The sequence below is a fragment of the Aquarana catesbeiana genome, linkage group LG01, assembly GCF_042186555.1.
Source record: "Aquarana catesbeiana isolate 2022-GZ linkage group LG01, ASM4218655v1, whole genome shotgun sequence".
Taxonomy (NCBI): Eukaryota; Metazoa; Chordata; class Amphibia; order Anura; family Ranidae; genus Aquarana; species Aquarana catesbeiana.
In genome coordinates this window covers 652127690-652141773 of record NC_133324.1, presented here as the reverse complement: position 1 = coordinate 652141773, position 14084 = coordinate 652127690, and the positions used below count along the sequence as shown (strand labels likewise).

The window sequence follows — 14084 nt, the reverse complement described above, 5'->3', positions numbered from 1 at the left end:
GGGAGACTTGGATCTTACAGTCGGGATTTAATCAGGGTTTTGGATCCCTTTCATCTACCCCTAACGCTCCTTCGGGTTCCCTCACTTGGTGTGGTAACCAAAAAAAATAAAAAATACGTGTGTGTGTGTGTATATACTTTTACAACACTCTCTTTCCCTGCAGGCTTGTCAGTTAATGGTGGTATTGATCAGGAGAATTCCTGGGATCAATACTCCTTTTTTGATACAGCACTTTCTTTGCTGAGTTCTCTGGTGCTTCTGCCCTTCTGGTGAAGGCTGACATCGAATCTACCTTTCGCTTCCTACCTGTACACTGCGACTGTTCCATCCCAACAACATGGAAGGTCCTGCCCATCTTCTGTCCTTTTGGGCATTGAGATTGACATTGTGGGGATGGTCTTCCGACTTCCTGGGGTTAGCTTCTTTCCTTGGTTAAATTCCCAAGGGACTCTAGGAAGCTATGGCTGTAGCAGCTTCAACCTTTTTGGGCCATCTTGTTTTCAAATTCCACATACTTCTGATGGGCAGTGCCTTCTGTGGGCGTCTATGAAATGCATATCAGATACACGTCATTACGTAGCAATTATCAGCTCCCATGCGTGATGAATTGGAAGCGCGGTTGTCCTTCTTGCACTCCTCTAATGGTCCTTCTTTGATGAATGGAGGACTTGTCAAAAACACAACTGGAGTTTTTTTACAGGTCTGCAATCAGCTCCTGTAGCTTTGGCATTTTATTCCAGGATGACTGGTCTGCTGAACCTTGGCCGACCTCATTGGCCCAACTATTTGTTGTGTAACCTTATGCTGTTAGAGCCCTTACCTAATATGGTCAAGTGGTTAACTCCCTCTCTGCACGCTCTCCCCCTTTGTTCTCCCTGTTATGTTTTTTCTGGTGCTTGAATGTCTTCAGTTGACTGTGTGGTTTCAGATGTAGCTAATTGCTGTGGGTCTTCCTTGTCCTTCCTGTTTTGTGTAGTCTAGTTCCTGACTCCTGTTGCCTCTCCTCCCCACCCTGCCCCCTCCCAGAACTCCCAGGTAACCTGTCGGCAACTTTCGGACGAATGGGTGTGTGACGGGAGGGCCCATGGAACCCAGAATCCCTTGGAAAGTATGGGATGTCCTTGTTTCAGCTCCCCATATACCTCTTATGTCTAAGTCACCCTGTGCTATCCTGGCACAGGGTGAGTGAGAAAATAGATCTTGGACTACTTAAAATGGGACAGTGATATTTGTCCACAATATCTCCCAGATGTATGTAGAGACTATTCTTGGTTTGTTTGATTCTGAACTCAACATGTTAATTAATTGAGAATGCTGATCTCATTGTCCTCTGTACAATGTAGGAGACGGGACGACTCCTAGTGGAGCTCCTGCTATTGTGAGAAAATGTCCTGTGGTTGTACCTATGATAATGTATAATGTATTGTGTGAAGCTCGGTGACAACAAGTCTGACCTGTAGTGAAATCCTGACTGGCACAGAGTCACATCAGCTGCTTAAAGGGATTAGTTAATTAGCTCATGTTAATTTGTTACAGGTGTATTGTTAGAGTAATATGAGTAGGAGGGGGGAACCTCCTCTCTACTGTATAAAAAGACTTGTATTCTGGTTCTAATAAATGAGTCCATGTTAGCAGCTAAGCAAGTCTCGTCTTGTTTTGTGCTTGGGAGCGGTTGGAATATCTGATATCTGTATCCAGACTGGGAGGAAGTGGTATACTGACGGAAGCACTCAAGTGGAGTGTGGGACGTTCCGTGACATTGGTGGCAAGCAGTGGGATGCTTCCTGCAGTCTGGGACATCCAAACCTCCACCTGGATCCAAGAACAGAATAGCAAACTTCAGTCACCCCAGCGGAGATATGGACCTGGCATTAGAGTTCCCGGGGCTGCTGCGGATCGTCCTTTCAGCATACACCAGGACTGTGTCTGAGGATGAATACCTGGAGCTCAAGCAGCAGATTCGGGTGGAGCTCTGGATTGGAGCCCTCCAGCTAAAACAGGGCAAGTGCTTTCCAACCCAAGAGCAACGGGCCAGTGACCAACGGGCATTGCACATGGCATTCCTGGGAGAGCGGCCCCAGGAGCAATGGGTGACTGAGTTGGACAGGTTGGTCCAGCAGGAGATAGAGCTGGACAATCACTATCGTGCTCTGCAATGGCACGCAGAGCAGGGATATTTAGGGGAGACCCTGGATTGCTGTGGGAGAGCCTTACAGATCGTTTTGTGTTTGGCGATGAAGGGGAAACTACCCTTGAGGACCTGCGAGAATATAGAAAGGCTATGCTCGGTCTTGTAGGGGTCTCAGAGCTTAAACCTGATCTGGACCATTTGCTAAGGAAAGAACAGCATCTGGAAAGGGCGTACATTAAACTGCTAGAACACGTTCAGCAGCATGCCAGAGAATCGGCAGTGGAAACTCCGGAGATTGCCATCCCCAAACCTGAAGTGCTGACAGCAGGGCAGAGCTCTGCTAACCTCTGCCCAGCACCAACAGTGGCTTCGCCCTTCTTGAGAGAAGAGGTAGTCGGCCTTTCTCCCACAACACTGACAGGGACATGTGATTTTCTGCCAGCAGCATCTATGGCGTTACAACAAACTTCTCCAGCTGAAGATCTGGTAATTGAACAGAGGGTCCAAGACCTCTGTCCCACACTTTTAGCAATTCCAGAGACTGAGGATTTAATAGACGTTTCTGTAGAGGAGGAACCACCTAGCAAATCCCCAGCAGAAGTGCTGGCAACTGGATAGAGGGTCCAAGACCTCTGCCCCGACCTGCAGCAATTATGGAGGCCCAGAGTGAGGAGGTGGCAGTCTATCTCGAGCTGCAGATCAGGATCCAAGGAGATAATTCAGTCGTCACCTCACAACTGCAGCTTGATCTGGTGTCGGTGGATGGGCCTGTGGTCTCCACTAACAAAAAACCAGCAGAAGTGCTGGCAACCCGGCAGAGTGCTATCAACCTCTGCCCAGCACCGGCAACAACTGCGGAGTTCCGGGGAGCTGGGGCAGTCGGCCTCTCTCACCCAACAGTTAGCTGGAGCAGATGATGTAGGGAAGCTCCTACGCCCAGCTGACCTGCTGGCAATGGAACAGAGCGCTGCTGGCCCCTGCCCTCCACTAACAAACGATGGATTTCCTGTAAAAGTGGATGGGACTTCAGTCTCCACCTGTCTACCTCAGGGATTTAATAGATGTTTCTGTAGAGGAGGAACCACCTAGCAAATCCCCAGCAGAAGTGCTGGCAACTGGACAGAGGGTCCATGACCTCTACCCTACACCTGCAGCAATTATGGAGGCCCAGGGTGAGGAAGTGGCAGTCTATCTCGAACTGCAGATCAGGATCCAAGGAGATAATGCAGTCGTCACCTCACAACTGCAGCTTGATCTGGTGTCGGTGGATGGGCTTGTGGTCTCCACTAGAGAAAGAAAAGAGAAAATGTCCTGTGGTTGTACTTATGATAATGTATAATGTACTGTGTGAAGCTCGGTGACAACAAGTCTGACCTGTAGTGAAATCCTGATGGGCACAGAGTCACATCGGCTGCTTAAAGGGATTAGTTAATTAGCTCATGTTAATTTGTTACAGGTGTATTGTTAGAGTAATATGAGCAGGAGGGGGAACCACCTCTTCTACTGTATAAAAAGACTTGTATTCTGGTTCTAATAAATGAGTCCATGTTAGCAGCTAAGCAAGTCTCATCTTGTTTTGTGCTTGGCAGCGATTGGACTATCTGATATCTGTATCCAGACTGGGAGGAAGTGGTATACTGATGGAAGCACTCAAGTGGAGTGTGGGACGTTCCGTGACAGGGTGCCTTCACCTGTCGATAATATCTCCCTTTACCCCTGGGGGTCAGGCACCTGAACCTTTTGTCCTACCTCCTCTACCTACAGGATATAGTTGTGGTTGGTTCAACAGGGGGTACCGATGCCTCTGCTGTATTGTTTGGTTCAGACTATTCAGCTGGGAGGACATCTCCAAAGTTTTCTTATTCAGAGGATTTTGAAGGAATATGGTTGGAAACATCTGACTTGCTTCCCTTCTCTCGGCACCTGTTTTCTGTGCACAACTTAACCGACATTCTCTCCATTGTGCCCTCTGTTTTTGCATTTAGGGCTCACTTGTTTCAAGTTGCCTTCTCTTGGGCATTCTTTGGCACCTTTACGGTTAGTGAACTTACTGCTGAGGACAAACGCCTAGTTTATGGTAACTCAGAGGATGTGCTGATCGCAGAATCCTTTGTTTTTATCTCTTGCTTATTCTTCCAACCTCAAAGAATTAAAATTTTTTCAGGCCTTGTGCCTTTTCCTTTTTCCAGCTGGTCTTGTGGTGCAGCCATTGCTGCCAATTGGATGGGTTTTTTCGGATGACAGAGATTGCATTTAGGTAAATGGGAATCATTAGAATTTTTGCTATATGTTCGTCCTCACCTTTTGTTCTGATTTCATGTCTCTCCCCAGAATTACTTTGGATCATCATTGACTCCTTAATTATCGGGCCTCTTGCCATGCCAAATTTTGATACTATGGGGAGAATTTTTCTTTGCAGTTAGCAGAATTGGTTGTCGCAGTTTTCGTGGCCTACACTGGCTGCTGGTATTACCTGAGACAATTTGTTTTAGGCCCCTTCATTCATATCATTCATGTATGGGGTAACAATGTAGGGCATTACCGGCCTGTAGATTCAACCTCCTCTTTTAGGCATGGTATTGCTCTTTGTTGTGCCAGTTTTACCTATCTGTTGTTTGGTCCAACATTGTTCCTCTTCCTGCTTTTGGCCCATCACATACTTTGTTCGTGTCTCTAGTTCTTGTTTGGAGCTGTTTCATCCTAGGCAAGGTGAATGCCTAGGTTTTCACAATTGTCCACAGGATTGGTGGCATTGTTGTCTACCGCTGGGGTCTTGAGGGAGATAACAGTATTTATTAAGACCTGATGGGATTCATTTAAATCACTGGCCTAAATATGTTCACATCGGCCTACAATTTGCTGGCTGCAGTGGGGCGCTCATCAGTGTACCACTGACTTGAGTGTGGCAGTTTTGACCTTGCCAGCAATTGATGTTGCTTTATGAGCTATGCCCTCAAGTTAAATTCTGGGGTCAGTCTAATGCCTGTCTGGCACTCATGGTAAGGACAGGCCTCTTAGACTATGTGAGTTTATATTTATGGGTGCTCATGGTATTCTGTGACTGGCATTGCTTGGTACATTTGAAAAGTTGTACTTTTGAAAAGTTCAATAGAGTTGTAGCCTTGCCCTATTTCCAACTTAATCAGCTTCTGTGTCTTTTTTTTATTAGTTGGTCATAAATGAGCCTATGCTTCTCAGCAGTCAAGAGCAGGTATTCCCTTTCAGGGTGTCTCTGTCAGCTTCCTGGAACAGTCTTCTATTGACAGCCAGATATCTGCAAGGACATTTAAAGATCTTAGTATGACCAAGCTATATCATAGCCTCCCTGCAAGAGAAGTTCTCCTCTGGCCTGTTATATTACTATTGGGTAGTGCCTTGTGGATAAACATGTATGACCTATAACATATGTGGTGTCCGACGTGTCCGCCATAATGTCGCAGTCCCAATAAAAATTGCAGATCGACGCCATTACTAGTAAAAAAAAAAATAATAATAAAAAAGCCATGACACTATCCCCTATTTTGTAGACGCTATAACTTTTGCGTTAACCAATCAGTATGCGCTAATTGCGATTTTTTTTTTTTTTTTACCAAAAATATGTAGAAGAATACATATCGGCCTAAACTGAGGAAAAAAATATGTTTTTTTTTTTATATATTTTTGGGGGATATTTATTATAGCAAAAAGTAAAAAATATTGAGTTTTTTTCAAAAATGTCGCTTTTTTTTTGTTTATAGCGCAAAAAAGAAAAAAACACCGAGGCGATCAAATACCACCAAAAGAAAGCTCTATTTGTGGGAAAAAAGGACGTCAATTTTGTTTGGGAGTAATGTTGCACGACCGCGCAATTGTCAGTTAAAGCAACACTTTGCCGAATCGCAAAAAGTGCTCTGGTCAGAAAGGGGGTAAAATCTTCCGGGGCTCAAGCGGTTAATCTGGCTCTAATGCACAGTGTGCATTCTTTGGAGAGAACAATCTACAAAAGCATGTTTGAAATAAGCAGTGAACAATTGAAAAATATGCATTGGGAAAGTGGCAATGAAATTAAAAACTTGCAAATGCATAGTATGCCCCCAAGTCAAAGTAAATTTATCTATGCGTTTTAGGTGATCATACTCTTTCATTTATTCATTTATGTGAGAAAGCACCGACTTTGAATAATGGTTTTTAATTCCCACAGGAGATAAAGTCATCCCGCTCTTTGTGCCACAGTGTGGAGAAAGCAGAAGTTGTAAAAATCCAGAGAGTAATCTGTGCTACAAAAATGAGTAAGTAAATAATGAAATGGTCAGAGGGTATAGCAATTTATATAAGCTAGCCCAACACCATATGAATCCAAACAATAGAAAAATAATCTTTTTTGTGGCAAAATGGCCATCCTGGGAGGGATTTTTTTTTTATATTTGGAGGCTATTTATAATGAGCCAGAAAGCTGTGTACAATACTTTTTGGTGAACCTTTGTCATGTTACAGCTTATTTTTGTTTGTCGTAATAGCATGTTTTACCATTTTTGTTTACCTTTCTTTAGTTTGCCATTTTGCTAACCATTTTCCAACATTTTGCCATATTTTATTGACAGATGCCACGTTTATACTAAGCTAGTCATGGGCTATAAAAGAACAGATGTTTTCATGGTTAGAAAAGATTTGTTCCATTTGGCAAGTTTTACCCCTACCTTTATAAAATATCCATAACTTTGGTAAGAAATTCATAAGTTTCAGCACTTCAGAATGTTCAGACAAACTCAGTAGTAGCTGCCCACTTGAGACTGAGTTTCTATAGATAGGAATCCATAAAGAGCCACATTAACTACATACAAAGAAGTGGGAGTGGGAGTGGGAGGGGGCTGGGGACTCCTCACTGATCATTTAGCTGTGTGTTTTCTAAAAAATCAAATCACACTCTGTTTACAGTCCAGAAACATGCTGACTCCATGTGGTAAATTTTAGATATTTTTTTGCAATGGTTCATATTTACCTGAGAAGAAAAAATGAATTTTTAAAATATATATTTATGAGTAAAATAAAGAAAATTGTCAAAACACTATACACACCCCCATGGAAGTCTTTTATTTCCTAAACAGCATTGGCAAATATAATGGTGTGTTGTTGGATAAAACCAGCAGATTTACCTGCAGGGGAAAATCCATTCACAACTTTATCAGCACCAGCACATTCACTGAATACACTGTGCTGGATGAAATAGCTGTTGCTAAGATCCATGAGGATGCACCACTGGAAAAAGTCTGCTTGATTGGCTGTGGGTTCTCGACTGGATATGGCTCTGCTTTGAACACTGGTAAAGTAAGTACTAAACCTAACTGCTAGTCAAATAGTCAAAATATTCTTTGCTGCATAATGATTCCACAAAATGTTTTCAGAGTCTGACTTTTAAGGCTACTTGCACACTTGGCATTTAGTCCGTGTGCATCCAATCCCGGCATTTTAGTGTGCCCAGGAGGCAAAGGTGCAGCGTCCACTGGGCCCTAAATGTACCACTCAGTACAGTGTGCAGCCCCCTGCAGCCACATTGTATGTAAGCCTGCCATAGACTTTGACAAGCTGCAGGCTGTGGGGCTAGAGCATTTGGAGGCACAGGGTTATTAGGGATTAGGAAGTAAGACTTCAGCTGGGCTTTAAAATCAGTAAGTACTACTGTTTTGTCATGTTTTTGGGGTTATGTTCAATATGTGCAAAGAGAGATCATACAAAAACTTAAAAGTATAACATTTATTAAAGGTAATGACAGATACAGATAAAGATAAAGAAACTATAACAAGAATACTTAACTAAAGATGCTGATTTCGCCACGAGTCTCTCCACTTATAATTGGCATTGTGCATAGGCGACGGTCGCTGAGGACGTCAATGACGAAGCGCCACGCACGCTACGTCACTTCCGGGTGCGGACTCTGTTGGAACGCAGGTGGAGCGCAAACATCTTGGCCATAGCCCACGCTGTCGCTTCCACACTATTTAGGCACGTTCCACTTAGTGTATGCACCCTGGATGGTATTTTTGACCTACCAGCACTGGATTTATGACTTAGTTTTTTATTTTTTATATATATTTTTTAGTTTTAATTTATCATCTGATGGTGTATTTAATTGGAAAGTTGTGGAATAAAACGGTTTTACTTTACTACACTATGGGGCACTCTATTCCTTTTTACATGAGGGAGCCATTTGAGAACATCTCTTAATACAACACGGGGATTTGAGACCAAATTGGATACCTCAGATGACCGTGGTGGAGAGGAGTTTGCGGCTGTGATACCCTAAGCTGTTTTGCCCCTCCTGGGGTTGCAGGATTCGGTGAGTGGGGACCCGAGAGGGGGAGCACAATAAGTCACCATTATCATCTGAAAGCACCTCTGTCACAGTTCGTTTGGAAATTATTTGAAAATTGGATTTGAAGATTTTGATTACCATACGGACTATAATTTACTACTGAATTGGTGTTGCACATATTATTTACTACTAAATTGTCATTGCACACACCTGCACTTATTTTGAGCAAAAATGCACATGGAAGTCCATGTGATATAAAAGAAAAAGTAATGATCTAGTACACCTGAGATTATTATCACTGGTATATTCATGAATATTGGAAATATTTAGCCTTTCACTTTTATTTTTATTTTTACTTTCTTTAATGTGGTCACATGTACGAATTATGAATTGCTTCATTGAAGATTGCACTGTTGCACATTAGGTTTTTGCACTTTATTGGGTTGATGGTATTTCATACCACTATTAGGGGTATAGTTGGAGCAAATAATTGGTTCCAGTCACAAGGCACTTTGCAACATAAATCTTCCTCCCCCCTAAGGCTCGGTTCACACTGGGGCGACTTGTCAGGCGACCTAGTCGCCTGACAAGTCGCCTCCCGTTCTGTGCTATGGAACCGTTCTAATCGGAGCGACGCAAGTCGCTCCGACTTAGAAAAAGGTTCCTGTATTACTTTGGGGGCGACTTGGGGCGACTTGCATAGACTTCTATGCAGAAGTCGTCTCGCAAGTCGCCCCGGCAGTCGTTTGCAGGTCGCCTCGCTGAGGCGACCTGCAAGTCGTGCCGCCCATGTGTGAACCGAGCCTAACACTCTAATACCCCATTACCCTAAAGGGAGCGCCATACCCCAATACACAATCTAAACACAAGCTAGAGAGGTTATTCTTTATGGTAAGCTAAATAGGGTAATAACTTGGTGGTAAGTGAATGGTCTGTGGAATGAATTGTGTGCTTTCAAGTTTCGTTTCTATCTTTGGAGAAAGGTACCCTCAACACCAGGGCCATAGATGTGACCCTTTGAAGTACAATGTCTGTGGCTGCCTGGCCATCTTTCTTTGGTAAAAACAAATGTATTTTAAACAGGCCAGGGATCTCTATGCAAACTCTGTCTCCTAACTGTTACTGAAAATGATGGGGTGAAGTGCTCAGTAAGAAAAGAAAAGTATCCCTGAAATTTTCCAGGTCATTTGCAAAAATGTCTGTACGCCCATGTGGGCCTCCATTGCTCCACAATAAATTTGCAATGCTTGCGCCTCCAGGATAATTGGAGTAGATTTAAATAGTGATAAATTTGCAAAAGCCAAAGAGTGTGGAGCCACTGAATGCATTAATCCAAAGGACTACAATATTCCTATCCATGAGGTCTTGGCAAAGATGACTGATGATGGTGTGGTTTATGCATTTGAGTCATTGGAAACACTTCAGTAATGGTTAGTGACAAAAATCAAATGAGTAGTAAAATGATTGCGGTAAGTTAAATTGTCGTTTCCTATTATTACATGCATACACTATTAAAGACTTGCTGTTGAAGAGATACAGACACATATAGAGAAAAAACACGGCAGCACCTTTAAATTTAAAGAGATTATAAAGAAAACATTTTTATTTAAAAAAATAACAAACATGTCATACCTGCTCTGTGCAATGATTTTGCACAGAGCAGCTCCGATCCTCCTTTTCTTGGGTCCCCTGCCGGCGCTCTGGGCCCCTCCGCCTTTCTGAGTGCCCCCTTGCAAGCCGCTTGCTGTGGACACTCAGCCCCGCCTCTCTGGCTGTGATTGACAGCAGTGGGAGCTATTGGCTTCTGCTGCTGCATGCCAGCCCGTCAGGAAGGAGAGACCCAGGAAAGCCTTGAGTCTCGTGCACATCGCTGGATTGAAATTGGGCTTAGGTAAATATGCGGGGGGGGGGGGGGGCTGAGGGGGAAGCTGTACACTGAAGATTTTTTTTTTATCTTCAGCCTTTACAACCACTTTAAATTGGTGCTCAGCACACTTACTTGCATAATTTGCAGCCCACCTTTTTCACTCTCTGGCCCACCAAAATTTAGAACAGTAGGTCTTCTGTGCTAGGCACCTGATATGTAAAAAATAAACTATTTAAATTAAGCAAGTTCCGTTTTGCCCTTGTCTGGCCTGATTTATCAAAATATGAGGTGGAGGACAACAAAAAGATCAAAAAGAGCCTTGTTAAAAAAAAAAAGAACAAATATAAGTCAGCTACCCACTATGACTGACAGAACAAGTTCAAAACAATGGAAACTGCCATCATTGTGTGTTTTGAAGGCTCTTTCTAATGCCCCGTACACACGGTCGGACTTTGTTTGGACATTCCGACAACAAAATCCTAGGATTTTTTCAGACGGATGTTGGCTCAAACTTGTCTTGCACACACACGGTCACACAAAGTTGTCGGAAAATCCGATCGTTCTAAACGCGGTGACGTAAAACATGTACGTCGGGACTATAAACGGGGCAGTAGCCAATAGCTTTCATCTCTTTATTTATTCTGAGCATGCGTGGCACTTTGTCCGTCGGATTTGCGTACAACGGATTTTGTTGTCGGAAAATTTTATAGCCTGCTCTCAAACTTTGTGTGTCGGAAAATCAGATGGAAAATGTGTGCTGGAGCCTACACACGGTCGGAATTTCCGACAACAAGGTCCTATCACACATTTTCCGTCGGAAAATCTGACCGTGTGTACGGGGCATTACAGTGCTTTTCTGCTGAATATTTAATCTAGCATTTGGCCTTCATATGCTCCTGGACCAATGTGTCTTTTTATGTATCATTTATTTATGGGGGACAGAATTTTCAGCAGGATCAGATGGTAGACAAGTTAGGTGACTCTGGTAGGTTGCACAGCAACTCCCGACAGACATACTGTAATTTTTACAACTTAAAGTGGTTGTACTTTAAGTACTTACCTGTAGCTACCCTGGATATCTCCTAAACCTGCACGGTTTAGGAGATATCCCCTGTATAAGCATGTGCCGACATCATCGGCACATGCGCACTGAAGCAACGGCTCGTTCATGCCGTTGCTTCAGCTGACGTGCCATTGCCTGCGGCTCCCGCGCGCGAGTGATGTAATCGTGGCTCCGGCCAATCCCAGAGCCCGCGATACCCAGAAACTCCGGGAGCGATGCCGCCGGCCGCACCAGTGTATGGGGACCACTGTGGAGGCTTCAATCTAAGGTGATATTGAGCTAGTATGCTATGCATACTAGCTCATTATGCCTTTGTCTTGCAGGTTTTTTTATGTTTTGTTTTAGTGGAGCGGGTTTACAACCACTTTTACTGTCCAGTGAGGTGCAAAAATGCCATCAGGCTTTTTCAGAAGAGAGGATTACATGCCAATTTGCCTGAGGATCATGGTTGAATTGTCAAGAGAGTTATAGACCAACTATGCCACAAGCTCTCCTATATACAGCAATAAAAACCTTAAAGACCAACTCTAGGATAAATGTGATCTCTCTACCACTTCTCCCTCCCATCCCTCCTCTGATGACTGGGTTAAAAAAAAAAAACCAATATCCCTGTTTAGTTTTCCCAGTCCCCACATGTGCACATGTGAAAGTGGTATCAGCGAGCATCTTGGATGGAGGGGATCAGGTGAGAAAATAACTTGTGGTTGGGGCTTAATGCACCCAATTGGGGACTCACTCGTAATGCTTGCTAATGTTTTTACTCACAGGCAGAGGCCACTGTCACCTGAAATCATCAGTGGCACTCCGAATTAGAAGCAAGCATATTTTACTTGTACAGTCAACCCTTTGTGTATGTGTCACTTCCTATTTGTGCACACCTCACGTTGGATGCTCTATAACTTTTCCCAATGAATGCAGCACTTTTGGTGGGTGTTGCAGAGCCTGTAGTGAAACAAAGGGATTGTATCACTCCAGGCAAATCATAAGGTCTATCGATACATTAAAATATATGCCTGACCCTCAAGGTGCTGCCTATCTAATTAATATGTCAAAAAAGGTGAAACAATACAACAATACTCACATATGGAGATTGGATACCCTCAAAAACGTAAAAAAGACAAAATGAAAAAAGTGGGAGAAGGAGAGGATGGGAGCTCACAGTATAGAGATTGAATGACAAACTTGAAATAAAAACCTGTAACAGCTCAACCTACCCTGTGGTAGCACATATCTATGGAACTTCACTCACCATACAAACATGATTAGCAAAAAATATTTATTGGTGTCAAAATAAGAAATAAGAATTTATTTTTGACACCAAAAAATCTTTTTTGCTAATCATGTTTGTATGGTGAGTGAAATTCCATAGATATGTGCTACCACAGGGTTGGTTGAGCTATCACAGGTTTTTATTTCTAGTTTGTCATTCAAATCATAAGGTCTCCACTACTTTAAAGCAAGCCAGGTGCCAGCTTGGTCCAGAGCCAAAAGATGCAGAATGATGAAGAGAAGGGTGGCGGCACTTCCAGCATAAAATAATTATTTTATTGAAATGCCATTAAAAACGAGGACATGACATGACATGCAGCCAGCTCAAAAAGTTCAGCAAACGCATTGGACACACCTCTGCTTAGTCATTGCTAAGCAGAGCCTATACCCACTCCACCAGCACAGGCTGACATGTCACCTCACCCCCAGTGACATCATAAGACTTCTCCTTTCCTCTCTCTCTCTCTCTTCTTCTATGACACCTCTGGCTAGATACAAGGGAGACCCTGTGCTTTAATATCGATCCCTACTGCTAGCTGGCTGCTTCAGCACCTGACATTACTCTGGTTGATCCTGAAGACAACAATAACATAGCCTCCTCTCCTTCCACTGCAGGTTAGACCCTTGTAATGTGTCCACACTGACTTCTCTTCACCCCCACGTCTAAGCCCTGTGCTTTGACACGCCATACATGCACGCTTTTAATGAATTCAGACCAGGCAGATTGACTTAACAAAAGTTCTTTTACTGAAGTATTTAAATTTAACAGATGAACAGTACTCATCTGAACAGATGAACAGTACTCAATGACATCTTCTATACACATTCCTGTACATTCTCTTCTCAGCGCCCTTTAACTACTTCCTGCAAACCGCCCTCATTGTACATCGGTACTTTGACGTAGAATACTGAGGTTATGGCAGCAGATAGCTAACTTTACTGTTTTATTTTTTAAATCAAAAAAGTGTATTTTTAAAAAAAAAATTGCACTTGTAAGACCGCTGCGCCATTTTATTCTCTGGGGTGTTTGAAAAAATATATATAATGTTTGGGGGTTCTAAGTCATTTTCTAGCAAAAAAAAATATAAAAACAACAAGTTTGAAAAATAGGCCTGTTCCTTAAGTGGTTAATTGTCTCTGCTCTTTAGTGATGCCTCTAGTGCTACCTTCTGCTTCATGAAATAGGCATACCTTAATTAGGTGAGAAAAGCTCATCAGTCCATAAGTCCATTTTTCAGAAGAGTTTATATCCCTTGGGACAAAGGGGGAAAGTAACAAAGTGGATTATTACATCCTTAGCAGCACTCTCCTTCTTTTTCCATTCAGAGAGCAAAGACCTTTTACCTACTGTACTATAGATAGGGTTTCCCTTTTTATATGCTTTGTCTAGCAGATGGGGGTGCTTGACTAGCAGAGTTAACCCTTACCTACCCGGCAGCACCACTTCTGCTGGGCAGCATCAAAT

At 43.1% G+C, this 14084-nt stretch overlaps 1 pseudogene; it reads left to right on the top strand.

The window, feature by feature from the left end:
* The first annotated feature begins 2281 nt into the window (after positions 1–2281).
* Positions 2282–14084, top strand: part of LOC141127452 (alcohol dehydrogenase 1-like) — a 32108-nt pseudogene continuing 20305 nt past the window's right edge.